We start from the raw sequence: 18,763 nt of genomic DNA, 5'->3' as shown, positions 1-18,763 counted from the left end.
TCCTGCCCAGGTGGGGAGAGGCATACTGAACAAGTTAGCCAAATTTGCGTAAGGGGTGGTGGTGTTAGGGGGCGACTTTAACTTCCCCTTAGATCGCGCACGGGACAGCTCATCCGGATGAGCTTCAGTGTCAGCATCTCAAGGACTCTGTATGTTGCACTGACATACACAACACCATCGAAAATTTCCTCGTAGACCACTCAGCTGACGATACTCCCAAACCATTTCAATGGGAGGCACTTAAATGTGTTCTTAGGGGGGTTGCCATTAAGCATGGGACACGCTTGAAGCTCGAGAAAGCAAAACTAGAGAGAACGTTTCGGCAAACAAGGTCCCAACCCACCCAGAACGAACTATTAAATACAAGAGAGGAGTTGAGACCCCTCCTGGACCAAAAATATCTGAGATACAGAGATAACCTGAAGCGATACTCCCATGAACACGCTAACAAATGTGGATGTTCACTGGCACGTTATATACGTAACAGAGCAAATAACACATATATACCCCACATAGTGGACAACAAAGGACAAAAGACACTTGACCCTAGGGGAATCACAGACACCTTCAGGGCCTACTACCAGGATCTCTACAACATACAGGGCCAGTTGTCTGACATGAATCCAGCAAGTCGGAAAGCCAAAATAGAAGCTTACATCCAAAGAACAGCTCTACTGGGAATCACAGAAGAGGTCAAGGAATCATTAAGTTCCGAATTCACAGCGGAAGAAATTAGTGAAGCTATCAAGGCCTCACCATCCGGGAAGGCCCCAGGCCCGGATGGATTCACCCCCAGATTCTTTAAACAATTCCGGGAAATCCTTACCCCAATCCTACGTAAGACATTTAACCAGATCTCCCGCACGTCCCCTTTCCCACCACAATCCCTCATGGCGCACATTACCGTGCTCCCAAAACCGGGCAAAGACACAGGAATATGCTCTAATTACCGCCCAATTTCACTGCTTAATTTGGACGTCAAGCTATTTTCTAAAATACTAGCGGGCAGATTAGCTCCCATTCTCCCAACCCAAATTCACAATGACCAAGTGAGATTCATAAAAGGATGCGAGGCTAGAAACAACACCAACAAGGCCCTCCTTCTAATAAACCAAGCCCACCACCTGTCGCATCCATTCTGCCTTCTCTTGGTGGATGCCGAGAAGGCTTTTGACCGTGTTAGCTGGGAGTTTCTGAGTGCCTCGTTGGCACATCTGGGCCTGGGACCGAGATTCCTAAATTGGACTTTGGCCCTGTACAGGAACCCCTCAGCACAGATACGAGTGAATGGCCTCCTATCTGCTCCGGTGCCTATTAGAAACGGAACAAGACAGGGGTGCCCCCTGTCCCCCTTTCTGTATGCCATCATTATGGAGCACCTGGCTGTAGCTCTGCATAAAAACCCAGATGTACACGGCTTGCAAATCGGGAGTCAGACCCGCAAATTAGCTCTCTATGCAGATGACCTCCTCATATTTGTATCACAGCCACGCACCACCTTCCCTGCGATACTCCAAGAATTCGCCCACTTCGCCCACTTAAGTAATTTTAAGGTAAATATACACAAATCCGAAGCATTAAACATATCGCTCCCTCCTAATGAAGTAACCCACCTTATAGATCAGTTCAATTTCAAATAGCGCCAGACCCTCTATCCAGTATCTAGGGAGCCATTTAGCGGCGGACATGTCGTCACTATATCATCTTAACTATGCCCCCTTACTAGAAAGAGTGACAAAAGACCTGAAAGGCTACGCCACCAAACAACTAAGCTGGTTTGGGCGGATAAACGTACTGAAAATGGACGTGACCCCAAAATTCCTTTATCTCTTTCAGGCATTACCGATAAAGCTACCGGCCTTATTTTTCAAACAGGTGCACCAAATATTTTGCAGATTCGTATGGGGAGCACGGTATATTCGCATTAGTTACAGAACAATGTCACACCCCAAACCCAGAGGCGGAGTGGGCCTACCCGACCTCAAAATATATTACTCGGCGGCGGTTCTTAGCAGGCTGATAGATTGGCACCACCATGCAACCTCTAAACAGTGGGTAGAAATGGAGGCCGCACTGATCTGGCCAGACATACGAATACTGCCTTGGATTAAAAAGAAAGACAGACCCGCGGCCCTACCACACACTTCAATAACGCAGAACTGCGTAGAAACATGGGACAGACTGACAACTAGAGGAGACATAAAACTCAGAAGAGGCGCCTTAACCCCGATATTTCACAATCCAGCATTCCCACCAGGAAGGGAGAGACAGAGCTTTCTGGGGTGGAGAGTAGAAGAAGACATTAGATGTTGTCAGATTATGGGAACAGGGGGTCTTCCGTCATTTAATGACTTACAGGCAACACAAACCCGGGCAGAAGTTGTTATGGATGGAGTACCTACAGCTGTCCTCGTTTTGGAGGACTCACCTGGAGTCGCGCACTTTCAGGGACCCCCCCCCCCCCCCCCGAGCCCATTGAGGAACTATTTCTGAGACGAGAACCCCCAAAGCGGGTCCTCTCGCGGATAAACGGGATTATCCTAGATGGGATCACACCAGGCTTGCCGAGCTACGCTGGAAGCTGGGGGAGGGAGTTGTCGGTGGATCTGCAGGACTCAGATTGGGAGAGAGCCTTCGCGTTCTCGCATAAGTTACCCCTGGCCTGTGCCGCTCAGGAGAAAAATGTTAAGCTTCTCTCCAGGTGGTATAGATGCCCGGATGTAATCCACCGCATCTTCCCAACAACTCCGGATGTGTGCTGGAGATGTGGGGCCACGCGTGGTACCATGTTACATATCTTGTGGGACTGCTCACTTATCAGGCCCTTCTGGAACAAAGTATTTGAACTATACGAAGAAGCGTCACTCTGCACGGTAGAGGTCACCCCACAAATGGCCCTACTATCGATCATCCCCGGCCCATTCGCCACCATTAAGAAAGGGCTCCTAAGACACTTTTTTACAGCAGCCAAATCAGTCATCCCACGCCATTGGCGTAGCAACTCGGCCCCTACCATCTTGGAGTTCGTCCAGGAATTAAACCAACTAATGTACATGGAGGAACTGGGCGACGAAGGAACTGACGTTACGGGTCGCGGTATCCAGACCTGGGCGATGTGGAACATATACCGGGACTCACAACAGTTCCAGCTGAGAATGGGATGGTAAGGGGACAGGGGCCGAGAGGTAGGAGACGACGTGGTTTGTGATGAAGGCATGGGGGAGGCGGCACCCTGGGTGTCCCAAGAGGCCCCGCCTCTACCTGATCTCCCCCAGCAGAACCCCAACCCCTCCTGCTCTTCTACACTTCTTCTCCAAGTCTGTGATCAACCCATAACCCTTTTCTTTCCCTCTTCTTCCTTATTGTTTACCCAGTATTGTATACTGTGTTGTTGAGTTAGGCTTGATTAGCAAAGAAATGAATCACTCCAACAAGCATGTGCAATGACAGAAGAAAGGACTCAAAGTAAAGTTATAATTTAATGTTCCACGTTGACACTATTCTCTCTCCTGCTGACGGAGGTCAGCCCACAGAACTGTTGGAAGAGACCTACAGATGGTGATACAGAAGTCGATAAGGAGTATTGACCTCACTTAGTAGGAGCACTCCATAAATAATTCGCTTGTCAGGCCCTGCGTGGCCAATCTCAATAAGTGCCTATGTTCTTAATATATGTGTTTTGTTACGTATATGTCCAAAACAAGTAAAATAATAAAAACATATTAAACATAAATAGTAATGATGAGAGGGGGCACCCCTGACAAGTTCCATTTGATATGGGGGAATGAATTGGAAAACGTACCATCAACAAGGACTTTTGCTGAGGGATTAGTATATAAGGCTCGAATTGCATTTATGATGTTTCCCGAAAATCCAAACTTTTTGAGAGTAGCAAATGTGTACCAATGTAGTCTGTCGAATGCTTTTTCAGCATCTAGCGTGACCAGGACAGTTGGGGAATGAATATGTTCAAGTTTATGGGGAAGGTTTAAAATTCTTCTGGTCGCAGCAGAGGCTTGTCTTCCCCTTGTGAATCCCATTTACTCTGAGTGGATCATGTTGGGCAGAATATTTAAAAGCCTTTACGCAATTGCCTTAGAATATATCTTAATATCGCAATTCAGGAGGGAAATACGTTTAAAATTGGAGGGGGAGGTGGGTTCTTTGCCTGGTTTAGGAATTGTCACAATGATCGCTTCCAGGGTGGGTTTCTTTGGGGAAATTGCCATCTGAGATTCCCTGGTTGAAAGCTCGGGACATATGAGGGGCAAATAGTTTAAAAAACTGTTTATAATATTCATTGGAGAAACCGTCAGGGTCTGGGGCTTTTTGAGGTTTTAAAGTTTTAATGGTATTTAAAATTTCTGAGGGGTGCAGTGGAATGTTGAGCAAAGCTAGTTGGGTTTCCGAGAGAGTTGGGAGATTAATATTTCTTTAAAAATTTTCAATATCTACAGTAGATGGCTGGGGAGTGCCTCCATCATCACTCAGATTGTAAAGCTTCTAGTAATATTGATGGAAGGATTCCACAATTTGCGAAGGGTGATGTAGCTTAACTGATAAATTTAGAGGGTCAAAAATGTATGGAATTTTAGCTTTTTGTATCTGTTTTTTAACTAACTTAGCCATCAGTCGAGAGGGTTTGTTATTGGACACGTAAAAGGATGCTTTTAAATAAGTCATTTCTCTATCGTAGTTGTCCATCAATGTGACCCTTAGCTCCTGCCTCAGAATAAATAGTTCCGTATGAAGGGGTTCAGAAGGGCCCTTTAAAAATTGTCCTTCAGCTCTGGAGATTTGAGCCAAAAGTTTATTAATTGCTTGGAGTTTTCTCTTTTGTGCTGTGCTCCAATTTTAATGAGAACCCCTCTTATGAATGCCTTGTGAGCATTCCAGATTGTAAATGGAGAAACGTCGGGAGTATTGTTGTTTTTAAAATAGTCTTCTAATGCGGCCAATATAATGGCGTTATACTTAGGAAGTTTTAGGAGGAATACATTATTTCTCCAATTTTTTGGTTTCCCACCTAGTTCCTCCATGGAGATGGAGATTGTTGTCGGTGCGTGGTCAGACCACGTTGTTGTGTCGATTTGGTCTGATAAAACCAGGGAAAGAGTGAATCTGTTTACCAAGATTAAATCAATTCTTGAAAATGATCTATATCTAGGTGAATAAAAGGAATATTCTCAGAAGGAGACATTTAAGCAACTAAAGGTATCGAGTAATGCTTCTTTGTGTAGCCAGGGTGATAAAGAGGGGATTGATCTCAGGGATCCTCCTGTGAAGTCCAGAACATTGTCTGGTACAGCATTAAAATCACCACAAATAATAAGGTTGGCCACCTCGCGACTCCTGGTCTTTTTGACAGTTTTATTTAAAAAACTTATTTGAGCTTTGTTTGGGACTAGAGATGAGCGAGCACCAAAATGCTTGGGTGCTCGTTACTCGGAACGAAATTCCCGCGATGCTCGAGGGTTCGTTTCGAGTAACGAACCCCATTGAAGTCAATGGGCGACCGGAGCATTTTTGTATTTCGCCGATGCTCGCTAAGGTTTTCATGTGTGAAAATCTGGGCAATTCTACAAAGTGATGGGAACGACACAGTGACGGATAGGGCAGGCGAGGGGCTACATGGTGGACTGCATCTCAAGTTCCCAGGTCCTACTATTAAGCCACAATAGCGGCAAGAGTGGGCCCCCCCCCCGCACTGTCAGCGTAAAGATCGTTCTCCTCTGCCATAGCTGTAACAGCTGTAGCAGAGAAGAACGATGTTTGCCCATTGAATTCAATGGAACAGCAATACAGCCGCTCCATTGAAAGCAATGGGCTGCCGGCGTGCGCGGGGTGAATTGTCGGGAAGGGGTTAAATATATAACCCCTTCCCTGCAATTCATCCAAAAAAGTGTAAAAATAAAAATATATACCGGCGTATAAGGTGACGGGGCGTATAAGACGACCCCCCAACTGTCACCTTATACGCCGGTAATACAGTGGAGCAAAGAATAAAAAGCATTACTCACTTCTTCAGACGATCTGCGGCGCTCCTGCAGGCTGTCACTCCCTCCTGGTGTTTGCAGGCTCTTGCTCCCTCCTGGTTCCCGGCAGACTATTGCTTTCTCTTTTTTTTTTTTATTGGTTTGAAATCCCCGCCTCCAGAACCACAGCCAATCACAGCCATTCAATGACATCATTGTCATTGGCTGTGATTGGCTGAAGGCACATGTGTTTCTGGAGGCAGGGATTTAAAGCCTTTCGTAGAGAAAGCAATAGTCTGCCGGGAACCAGGAGGGAGCAAGAGCCTGCAAACACCAGGAGGGAGTGACAGCCTGCAGGAGCGGCGCAGATCGTCTGAAGAAGTGAGTAATGCTTTTTATTCTTTGCTCCACTGTATTACCGGCGTATAAGGTGACAGTTGGGGGGTCGTCTTATACGCCCCGTCGCCTTATACGCCGGTATATATTTTTATTTTTACACATTTCTGGATGAATTGCAGGGAAGGGGTTATATATTTAACCCCTTCCCGACAATTCACCCCGCGCACGCCGGCAGCCCATTGCTTTCAATGGAGCGGCTGTATTGCCGCTCCATTGAATTCAATGGGCAAACATCGTTCTTCTCTGTCACAGCTGTTACAGCTGTGGCAGAAAAGAAGGATTTGTCTTCTATATGTTCTCAATGGGGTCGGCGCTGCTGCCGCCGGCCCCATTGAGCGCATATAGAGAAGATTTATGGCCTTTAGAAGGACCGTTGGGGTTCTTGAAGCCTATAATAACTCCTAACACTCTCCCTATAGCAGCTCCAACACGATAGCACTTTCCCTGAACTAATGTCAGAATGCATCCGTAGCGAGCCGCGGGAGGGGCAGATTTCAATACTCGGGTGACACCTAATATCGCCAGCCACTCACTGCAGGGGGGTGGTATAGGGCTTGAACGTTGCAGGGGGAAGTTGTAATGCCTTCCCTGTCTTTCTATTGGCCAGAAAAGCGTGCTAACGTCTCAGAGATGAAAGTGAAAGTAACCCGAACACCGCGTGGTACTCATTAAGAGTAACGAGCATCCCGAACACCCTAATATTCGCCCGAGCATCAAGCTCGGACGAGTACGTTCGCTCATCTCTATTTGGGACATAAAGATTGACCAGTGTAAAAGCCTTTTGATTTAAAGAGCCAGATAGGATTAAGTATCTGCCTCTTGGGTCTAGTTCTTGATGTGTGATGTCAACTTGTAATGAATCTCTAAACGCTATTATTACCCCAGACTGTTTCTTAGGGTAAGAGGCTAGGAAGATTTTTGGAAATTGTGGGAAAATTTTGGAGTGGCGGAGGCTGCGAAGTGGGTTTCCTGTACACATATAATATCAGCATTTGTATTTAGGAGCTTGGATGTTTAAAGGTAAAAATTCTTCTGCTTTTATTCAATCTGTGCTCATAATAACAAAGATACTATATACGCCCGAAGGATTAAGACCTGGGAGGAGATCGAAACGCGTCCAATGGGCGTATATAGTATCTTTGCTATTATGAGCACAGATTGAATAAAAGGAGAAGAATTTTTGCCTTTAATATCCAAGCTCCTGCCATTCATTTTTGTCTACAATGAAAAAAACGCTGGAATCGAGCGGTGTAGGATGAAAGGTTATTCCAGAGAATATCGTAACCGACATTGTTGAATCTCAGTATGAATATTGAAGCATGTGAAAGTTTTCTGGAAAGACCTGGAAGAACAACATTAAACAGTATACCAAGACAAATACCGGCACAAAGACTGTCGTGGATGGTAGTTTGCGTCTAAATTAGACTATATCTTAGTATAGAGCAAACTTCACAGAAGAACGAAGAGTGAAAAAGAAATTCTGCAAATGAGTGTAGCAGTAATAAGGGAGTATATTCACTTATCGGATCAACAGGACAGCAGTCCTGATCCGTATGGGGGGGACGGAAAAGTTCGCCTGGGAGGGAGCATCCGGGCGCACCTACAGTAGGTGATAACGGGATCCAATTTTGTGAGACCAAGTTCACTTCTGAAACCAGTCATGAGGTTGCTTCCTCATGACTGGTCGGGTGTGTACGTTGTGGAGTGGACAAATTTTAAGCAATTGGACAGCATCTTCCGGTTTCAGTATAACATGGGTTGTATCTTCTTTATGAATCAAGATTTTAATAGCAAATCCCCATCTATAGGGAATGTTAGGTTGGCGTAAAGCTGAGGTGATTTCGGAGAATTTTTTTCTTTCCATCATAGTAGCTTGGGATAGATCTGCATAAAGCCATTTGTCAGAATAGGGAGATGGTAGATGGTTTAACTTACGGGCCACCAACATGAGCGCATCTTTAATGTGGTAAAAGTGAATTCTGGCTATTATGTCTCTTGGAGTAGAGTCGGCAAAAAATTTAGGTCTTGGGAGCCTGTGGGCTCTGTCAATTATTAGATCTTGTGGAGAAGCTTCCGGAAGAAGTACAGACATAGGCCTCAGTCACACGGACGCATCGGCGCCGATGCGCCCGTGTGACTGACACCAGCAGACGGCCGTACCTGAAGACGGCCGTCTCTCTGCAGCGCCGGAGGAAAGAACATGTGACCGGCTTCATTGCCGGTCATGTGTTCTTTCCTCCGGCGCTGCAGAGAGACGGCCGTCTTTTGGTACGGCCGTTTGCTTCCTGCAGTCACAGGGGCGCATCGGCACCGGTGTACGGATGCCGATGTGCCCGTGTGACTGAGGCCTCAAGTTGACTTAAATATTTCAGGATCTCAGATGTTGTGATGGACTCCGAAACACCTCGAAATTTAATGTTGTTACGTCTATTTCTGTCCTCCAGATCAGTAAGTTTTGATTTAATTTGATTTACGTCATCTGCCAGGTCGTAATGAGCATCTATTAGAGAGTTGTGAGATTGGGTGATTTCACCCATCTTATTTTCCGTATGAGCTACACGCTCACCTATAGCATCTATTGTAGCTGTTAAAGATGCATTGAGAGATACAAAACTTGTGTGGAAAGAGTCACTTAAAGCCACCATCATGTCTTTAATAAACGCTTAAGAAGCTGGCTGAGCAGAGGATGGCAGGGATTTAATGTAATCTCTCACTTCTGGGTCTTTGTTTGAGTGGGCTAGCCGACGGGGAGATGTTTTTCCTTCCATGAGTACCTGCCTTCTCACCCGCAAAGATTCGGGTGCCGGCGGGGGTGAGCGCTGTGTTGCTCCCCGCCCCCACCGACACCCGTATCTTTGTGGGCAAGCAGGCAGGTACTGAGTAAGGACGATACTTGCTCGAGTATCTGTCCTTACAGAGTACGCTCGCTCATTTCTATACAGGAAATCTGTAATTGCCGGTATAATTACAAATTCATTTCCTCACTTGATGGCAGTAATAATTATAATAATAATAATCTTAATTTATATAACACCAAACATATTCCACAGCGCTTAAAAAAACAAGGGGATACAGAAAGACAAAAGTACAGAAATACAAAAACCACAGTAACATATAGTAATCAGTTGATGGAGACAGTAGGGGTGAGGGCTTTGCTCCAACAAGCTTACATACTACAAGTAATGGGGTGATACAGAAGGTAAAGGGGCTGGAGATGTGCACGGTATGGAGAGGTAAAGAGTGAGGGATGCTATACACAGACAATGGTCAGACTAAGCCGTGTGCTGGCTGAAACGTTATGACTGCAGGTGCCGGCTGAATACAGCTACCAGGTACTGCAGTCAGTAGGTCAGGGAGCATGTTATCAGGCAGAGTATAGAGGGATTTGGTTTAGGGGATATGGTATGACTCCATGCAGAGGTGTGTTTTCATAGCACGCCTGAAGTTGTGTGTGTCGGGGATTGCCCGGATAGTTTTGAGTAGTGCGTTCCAGAGGACTAGTGCTGCTTTGGAGAAGTCTTGGAGATGAGGGAGGCAATGTAGGGCGGCACGGTGCTGTGGAAGGGCTTTATGGATGAAGGTAGTGAGTTTAAATTGAATTCTGTAATTTACGGGCAGCCAGATACATAAAGCACATGTAATAGAAGTGTCGTAGACCGCAAGAGACTTAATGTAGAAGAAAATCCTGGCAGCATGTAGAGGTGCTATATAAAATATACTCTTTATTCTCCCATCACACAGAACCTCAAGAGACTAACCTGGTTACAAGACTACCCACATTTCAATCCCCATTTGGCGGGCATATTTAACCCTTACAATGCATGCACTTTTGGGCTTATTTGTATAAGTCACACTCAGTTTGAGGTCAGATTTGGAAGACAATCCTACAAACAGTTGCGGTGCATACAACACTAAAAGAATAAATGGGAGCAATAGATAAAAACTCATGAAGAGACAACTACACAGGCCAGAGAAGATATGGTGGAGATTTGTGAAGGTTCCCAGCCGTCCATAGAGGTGTGTGTACAGCAATCTGCAGGACAGTCTCAAACCAGCACAGGTGTGTCTGCAGATCAATCGGGAGTCAGTAAGCCTGCTGATGAGGAAAGGTCAAGTACTGATCCTCCTGCTGACTGGCCACAATTCAGCAGACTGTTCTCCAATGTCACAAAACCAGCTAACCCTCCACCACAGAGGAGGAACGCTGTCAGGATTAAGTATACAGAGCCAGAGGAGAACATTCCCTCCAGATTGTATATTGGGAGGAGTCTCCTACCGTAAAAGACTTTAGTCAAGTGTTCATTATGTGGACAGTTCGGACATTCAAAAGGCGATTGCAGAGAACCTGTCATCTGTAACCTATGTTTAGGAGCAGGTCATACATTCCGGGAGTGTCCACATGCAGAACATAATAAAAGCAGTAATAATAGTGGCATAGAGCAAAGTTAAAGAGATTGAATCAGCAGCACGAATATTTTTCCTATCAAAAGGTCAGACCTGTATGCAATCGCCAGTCAAAAGCTTCAAACTAATGCTTTCAAAAAACACAGTCCAAATATATAGGTAGAAACTGACAGCACTTCAGGATGCAGTGGAACCAATGGTTTTTATTTACCCATCACCGATGACAGCGACGTTTCGGCTATAGAAGCCTTCCTCATGCTCATAAAACATAATACATACCAGGTAATATATAGCCTGTGCATCATTAACATCAGCCAATCACAATAATAGCGTCCCAGACATACACCTGTAGGTTACCTTACATTTTGATGGTAATCCGCACGTCCTCCATGCACTACACAGCCATATGTCAGTGGTGTCTCAATAGAGCTACCGCGCATGCGCAAAATTGTATCAACTGCGCATGCATCCGAAAATCCTCACAGCGCACACACGGTGCCATTTTCTTGTAGACCAAGGACGGCCATATCAATTAGAGGAAACCATTATGTATATGGTGACCCAATAGATGTACTGCGTTTGCGCAGAGACCTAATATCATTCTGCTGCAAGTACATATATGTGAGAATTGATAATCAGAAACCAAAGGATCACAGTAATACAAGCGTGTTATAGATGTAGTCATTGTCTATTGTATGTGCATAAATCTTCATTCTATAAGTCCATATATAATAACGCAGTAATATATATATATATATATATATATACATATATAGAAGGATGCATATATGAGAAGATGGATATGATACATCATAGTGTAGTAGATATATATATATATATAGATATATATAGATATATAAAATTAAACCCATGTTATATATCAATTATAATAATCCGGGTTAATTAAGATGGTATCTTAAAGCAAAAGTACATCGTAATGGGGTATATATGTAATTAGACCCATGATATATACCAAGTATATTGATCCAAGTTAATTGGATCATAAGTTCAACTCTAATGAAATAATGTTACATCACTGTATATATTGTATACCCATAGATGTATAGAATGCAATCGTCTCTATATACGAAACCAAACACAGAGTCTCTAATGTATACGACACCAGATTATTGTATTTTTAAATGCACATGTTTTTATTAGTCATATAAATTCATTTCAATCAAATTGAGACAATCACTATTGTTGTGAAATTTCATGGACATTGGCAAAAGTGCAGGTAGGTTACGGAGCCATCAGATGTAAGTTCCTGTTAATAAAAGAAAAAATATATAAAAATATAATCACATATATACATAAAGAAACAAAGACAATTACATATAAGACTAAAAATTACCTAACAAACTTCAGAAATTGACGGTCATAGGTCTCAAATATGTGGCTGGTAAGCATATTCCATATTTAATCCCTTAGGTGCCATAGTATCCAGGTCGTAGATCCATTTTAATTCGCGCTTTTTCAATAGGAGACAGCGGTCACCGCCTCTTGGTAATGCCGGGACATGATCTATTACTCTGTATCGAAATTGGCTAATTGTGTGTCCCCGTTCGACAAAATGTCATGAGACTGGTGACTCTTTATTTTTTGTCCTGATGGTGCTTTACCATTCGTGATCTAACCTCAAGGGCGGTTTCACCAACATATCCCAAGCCACATGGGCAGGTGATGAGGTAGACCACGAATGATGAAGTACATGTATATCTCTCCCTTATTATTTATTTGTTACCTCTCAGTGGGTGGAAAAAGTGGTCTCCTTTGACAAGGTTCCCACAGCAGGAACAATTCAGGCACGGGCAGTTGCCTTTCTTCGGTGGTTTGAATGTTAGTTGTTTCCCGATCCTAACATCGGCGAAATGTGAATGTACTACTCTATCGCCAACGTTTGATCCTCTCTTAAAGGTCATTAATGGAGTGTTAGCGAACTCTGGAACTTCCGGACACCCTAATTTTAACAATGACCAATGCTTCTTAATAATGCCCGAAATTGCACAGCTAGCTGCATTATATATGGAAACAAAAGGCAATCTCGCACAGCTTTCTTTTCTAATCTTGGGGGTCAGAAGGTCGCTCTGTTTCAAGGCTCTAGCTTTGTCACAAGCTGTTTGAACCATATCACTAGGATATCCTCTGTGTCGAAACTTGTCACACACATCTCTCAACCTCCAATCTATTGTATCATCATGTGTTATACGCCTTACCCGCAATAGCTGACTCCACGGCAGGGATCTTTTCATTGCCAATGGATGATTACTGTCATATAATAGTAAGCTATTGCGGTCTGTGTCCTTGATGTATAAATCTGTCTGTAGCGTCACGTCTTTTTTCTTTACCAATACATCTAAAAATTGCATCTCCGTCATTGAGTATGATAAAGTAAATTTCAGCTCTGGGTATATGGAGTTGAGGAACCCATGGAATTCCATGAGTTCTGGCAATGTCCCGTCCCAGAGGACAAAAATGTCATCAATGTATCTACCCCAATACCTCAAATGAGGTTTAAAGGGGGATACATAAATGTATCTTTCTTCAAAATCTCTGACAAAGATGTTTGCATATGTTGGTGCCATGTTAGACCCCATAGCAGTGCCCTGTCGCTGCCGGTAGTACACACCCCCCCTACCCCCTACACACAAAAAAATAATACCTCATTTGAGGATGGAAGGATCTGTTCAAAATTATTCTGCAAGCCAACCGCAACAAATAATCTTTTGATGTGGGACAGCTACCACCCTTACGCCTTCGCAAAGGCATACCAAAGGGCCAATTCCTAAGGACAAGAAGAAATTGCTCCAAAGACACATGCTTTTGTAAAGAAGGACAGAAGGTGCGAAAGAGATTTATGGATAGAAAATATCCAGCGGATATTGTAGATCAAGCCTTAAACCATGCTAGCGAACAAAACCGAGCAGATCTACTAATCCCAAAAGAGAAAAGTGACAATAATGAGTTAGGGATCATAGGCACTTTTGACACCAGCCACTCTGAGATTAGAAGTATTCTAACTAAATATTGGGATATTCTAACAAATGACAAAGATCTCGCACCAGTTGTTTCAGAATCCCCAAGTATTATATACAGAAGAGGACGCAACATCCGTGACCACCTGGTGAAAAGCCACTATAAACCAGAGTAAACATCCAAAAACTGGCTTGAGACTGCCAAACCAAATGGCACATTTCCTTGTGCAAATTGCGCCGCGTGCTGCTATATTCGCAAAAGGTGACACGTTTACTTCAGCAACCAATAATAAACAATATCATTTGAGGGACTTCATAAATTGTTCAACCAAAAATGTTGTTTATTTAATAACTGGCCCATGCCCATTTCAGTACGTGGGCAAAACGTAACAGCAATTAAGGAGACGACTACTAGCCCATATAGGGAACATTCAACGAAAAGAAAAAATGACTGGTGAATCATATGCTGGAGAAACATGGTAACTCCGATTGCCTGAAAGCCCAAGGTATCGAACTACTCGAAATAAATAGGAGGAAAGGAAATATTGATCCACTGCTGCTTCAAAAAGAAGCAGCTTTGATCTTTAAGCTGGACACAGTGCATCCAAAGGGAATTAATGAAAACTTACAGTTTAACTGTTTTCTTTAAACATAACTGATACAAGAACCCTGCTCACAAAACCATAAAGAATTAATTTCCCCCAATATACATGGACCACCCATTCAGGATAATGTATATCAATTTGGCATCTGAAATTAGGGAAGAAAAATGAAATTATTGAATTGTTTAATTGTTGATCTAAAATCAAGGTAATAATTATACAAGGCTACAATGAGCAATTCAATACAATCTATCACCACATCTATATGCTAATTCATTAACAAAAATTTCTGGTCATATGTGCTCAATTGTTAAAATTATCAAAATCTATCATGTATATTTAGCATTAGCACTTTGAGTCACAATATAAACTTCTTGTTTGCTATTGAATGAAGCACTTTGTCTCCCTACATCTCCTTTGTCCTCTTGCCAGCTTCCAAAATGCCGCTATAACACGAAATGTGGGTCATGTGACCATTAGTCATGACCACATCCTGATTGTGCTCACGTGACCACGCCTGTTGAGTGCGTCATGACATCACGTCGTGACACGCAGCGGCACCGGAAATACCTATTGGGGACTACGTCTCCATGTATGAAGTTGCGGGGCTGTGACGCTGTACACTGGGGACACGCACAGCAGGGCGCGATGCTATGAGGCACCCCAGGGGCGATATTGCGCCGCCTGGGTTCATAATATACGTCGGCTCCGCCCACCTTAAGGAATTACTATGGGGCGTAAACCCCGCCCTTTAGGTATATCAAACTGAGAGGCAATAAATGACGATCAACCATCGAAGGTTGCTCTGTAAGTTTCATTACTCACACATGCAGAAATGAGCCATCATATGGAAGCTATCTTAACCCCTTAGTGACGCACCCATTGCCTATTTACGTCCTGGCCTGCTGGGCTTAATTCCTAGAGGACGTAAAAACATGCCTCCTCTGGGAATGAAAGCCCTGCAGGCTCAGGACGTGATAGCTCCAAGCTGCCTTTTACCGGAGGTAGCCAACAGCATGGAGCTGTCATCCAGGGCCGCGGGACCCCACCACCGGTCACGCAATCACCGGTATCCACCGGATACCTGCGATCGTGTTAAAGTTCACAAGAAGCTGTAAAAGGTTACGTTTTCAGCTCCCCTTACGGATCGGATGCATAAGGTGAGCTGAGAGTACTCACCCCCTGTCCTCTGCGCCGTCCGGCATCTCCCCAGCCCTGCCGCCGGCATCTGCACATGCGCACCAGATGCATTACGTCACGTGCATGCGCAGAGAGGCAGGAGGCCCGGGAAATTTAAAAACTCCCTGCTCCAGGTTAGGATGAGTAGCCGAGAGCAGGGAGCTGTCACCGGGAGCCGCTGTATGCAGTTCCCAGTCACATGATCGCTACTATCCAATGGATAGCAGCGATCATGTAAAAGTTTAAAAAAAAAGTTTAAAAAGTGTAAAAGAAAAAAAGAAACAAAAAGTTTGTTTCATCTCCCCTCATGGATCATATCCATGAGAGGAGATGAAATTAGGTACCTTAAGCCCCCAGATTTTTTCAGACGTTGCCCAGCTTCTGTGCACGCGTCCGTCGCCAAAATGGCGGACGAAGGCGCAAAAGCCGCAAATTGGCGGAGTAATTTAAAATCTTCCTACACCTGTCTACTAAATGTAGCCAAGAGCCTGGAGATTTCATGGGGTGCCATGGTATGCGTTTCCCAGTCACGTGATCGCCGTTATCCAATGGATAATGGCGATCACGTAAAAAGTTAAAAGACAGTTAAAGATTGACGCTCCGTTCAGTTTGGACCCCGTTGTGCATCCAGACAGAAGATTAGGGCCACAATGGATATGTTTCTGAACACGGAACAAATGGGGGTATACATTTTGGGGTGAAAGTCTTTATTCCTATGTATACTGTGCAAAAAAAACCTATTTTTAAAATGACATAATTGCCAAAAAAACAAAAATCGGAATTTTTTTTCTTCTGCTTTGCTTCGATTTATTTTAAAACGGTGGAGTCAAAATACGCAGTACGCCCCTAGATGAATGCGTTAAGGGGTGTAGTTTTTATTATGGTGTCATTTGTGGGAATTCTCTATCGTTTTGAATCTCTACGGATTACTGGGTTACTGGGTGTACACACTGCTCGACCCACGCTATAAGGAGAACCTTCCCAGTCTCATTCCCGAAGAGGAAAGGGGTTCGAGAGTGTTGCTATACCACAGGACCCTGGCGGACAAGCTGATGGTAAAATTCCCATCCGACAGCGGTAGTGGCAGAAGGCGCAGTTCCGAGGGCCAGGTAGCAGGGGAGGTGCGGAGATCGAGCAGCATGTACAGCACAGACAGTGCAACAGTCTTTAAGGGCCTGGCCAGCTTTATGGCTCCCCAGCAAGACTGTGTCACCGCTCCCCAGTCAAGGCTGAGTCGGCGGGAGCACTGTAAAAGGATGGTGAGGGAGTACGTAGCCGATCGCACGACCATCCTCGGTGACGCCTCTGCCCCCTACAACTACTGGGTGTCGAAGCTGGACACGTGGCCTGAACTAGCGCTGTATGCCCTGGAGGTGCTTGCTTGTCCTGCGGCTAGCGTCTTGTCGGAGAGGGTGTTTAGTGCGGCTGGGGGAATCATCACAGATAAGCGTACCCGCCTGTCAACCGACAGTGCCGACAGGCTAACACTCATCAAGATGAACAAAGCCTGGATTTCCCCAGACTTCTCTTCTCCACCAGCGGACAGCAGCGATACGTAAGCAATACGTATTATGCACCCGCGGATGGAAGCTACGTTCTCTCTCACCATCCAAAACGGGGACATTTCTGCTTCATCAATCTGTGTCTAATATTCCTCCTCCTGCTCCTCCTCCTGAAACCTCAGGTAATCACGCTGAACGGGCAATTTTTCTTAGGGCCACAAGGCTCACTCATCTAATTTTTCGAAACAATTTTTATATGTTTCAATGCTCTTAAAAGCGTTGAAACTTTAACTTGAACCAATTTTTCGTTAAACTGGGCTGCCTCCAGGCCTAGTTACCACTTAAGCCACATTAACCAAAGCGATTAATGGGTTTCACCTGCCATCTTGGTTGGGCATGGCCAATTTTTACTGAGGTACATTAGTACTGTTGGTACACCAATTTTTTGGGGCCATCACCTACAGTGTAATCATAGCAATTTGTATGTTCTTCACCTGCACTCATGGTACAGAAAGGTGTGTGGGGTTGGCCTACACTTTAGCTACATAAATGTAACTTGGGCCTTGGCTATACTGCAGCTACTGAAATGGAACGAAGACTGCGCTCCCACTATACTGCTGCTTCGGAATTGTTACTGGGGCCTGTCTTGAGTGCTACTATTGCTGACATGGAACGAAGACTGCGCTCCCGCTATAATGCTGCTAGTGATATGTTAGTGGGGCCTGTCTTGAGTGCTACTATTGCTGACATGGAACGAAGACTGCGCTCCCGCTATAATGCTGCTAGTGATATGTTAGTGGGGCCTGTCTTGAGTGCTACTATTGCTGACATGGAACGAAGACTGCGCTCCCGCTATAATGCTGCTAGTGATATGTTAGTGGGGCCTGTCCTAATGCTACGGCTGAAATGTTACGAATTCTGGGCTCTGCCTATACCGCTGCTAATGGTATGTCTCTGGGGTGTGGAAACAGAGGCTTCCCAAAGACATGATGGCGGCGAGGCCATTTCCCACCAACGCGGTTACTGTAAAGGTGCATATAACCACGGACACGTGTAGAGGACACGTAGTGCCTCAAAAACATCCCCCTCCTCCCCCAACAGGGAAAACAAACATTCTTGGCAAATGCCTTTGCATTGGTTCGTCTGGTGGCAGACCAAGAATTTCACCTTTACCGACACTACAAGAGAGACCCCCCACCATCCCCCCGCCACGGCCCACTTAATCCTGGCCACATTCCGAAAACCAACAAAATAAAACCGCGCTACTAGGTCCGCAGTCACCACCACATTACCACCAACGCGGTTACTGTAAAGGTGCATAAAACCACGGACACGTGTAGAGGACACGTAGTGCCTCAAAAACATCCCCCTCCTCCTCCAACAGGGAAAACAAACATTCTTGGCAAATGCCTTTGCATTGGTTCGTCTGGTGGCAGTCCAAGAATTTCACCTTTACTGACACTACAAGGGAGACCCCCCACCATCCCCCCGCCACGGCCCACTTAATCCTGGCCACATTCCGAAAACCAACAAAATAAAACCGCGCTACTAGGTCCGCAGTCACCACCACATTACCACCAACGCGGTTACTGTAAAGGTGCATATAACCACGGACACGTGTAGAGGACACGTAGTACCTCAAAAACATCCCCCTCCTCCTCCAACAGGGAAAACAAACATTCTTGGCAAATGCCTTTGCATTGGTTCGTCTGGTGGCAGTCCAAGAA

The sequence above is a fragment of the Eleutherodactylus coqui genome, chromosome 6 (genome assembly GCF_035609145.1).
Source record: "Eleutherodactylus coqui strain aEleCoq1 chromosome 6, aEleCoq1.hap1, whole genome shotgun sequence".
NCBI classification, from domain to species: Eukaryota; Metazoa; Chordata; class Amphibia; order Anura; family Eleutherodactylidae; genus Eleutherodactylus; species Eleutherodactylus coqui.
The sequence above is the reverse complement of the archived record's forward strand: the minus strand, read 5'-3'. Positions refer to the sequence as shown.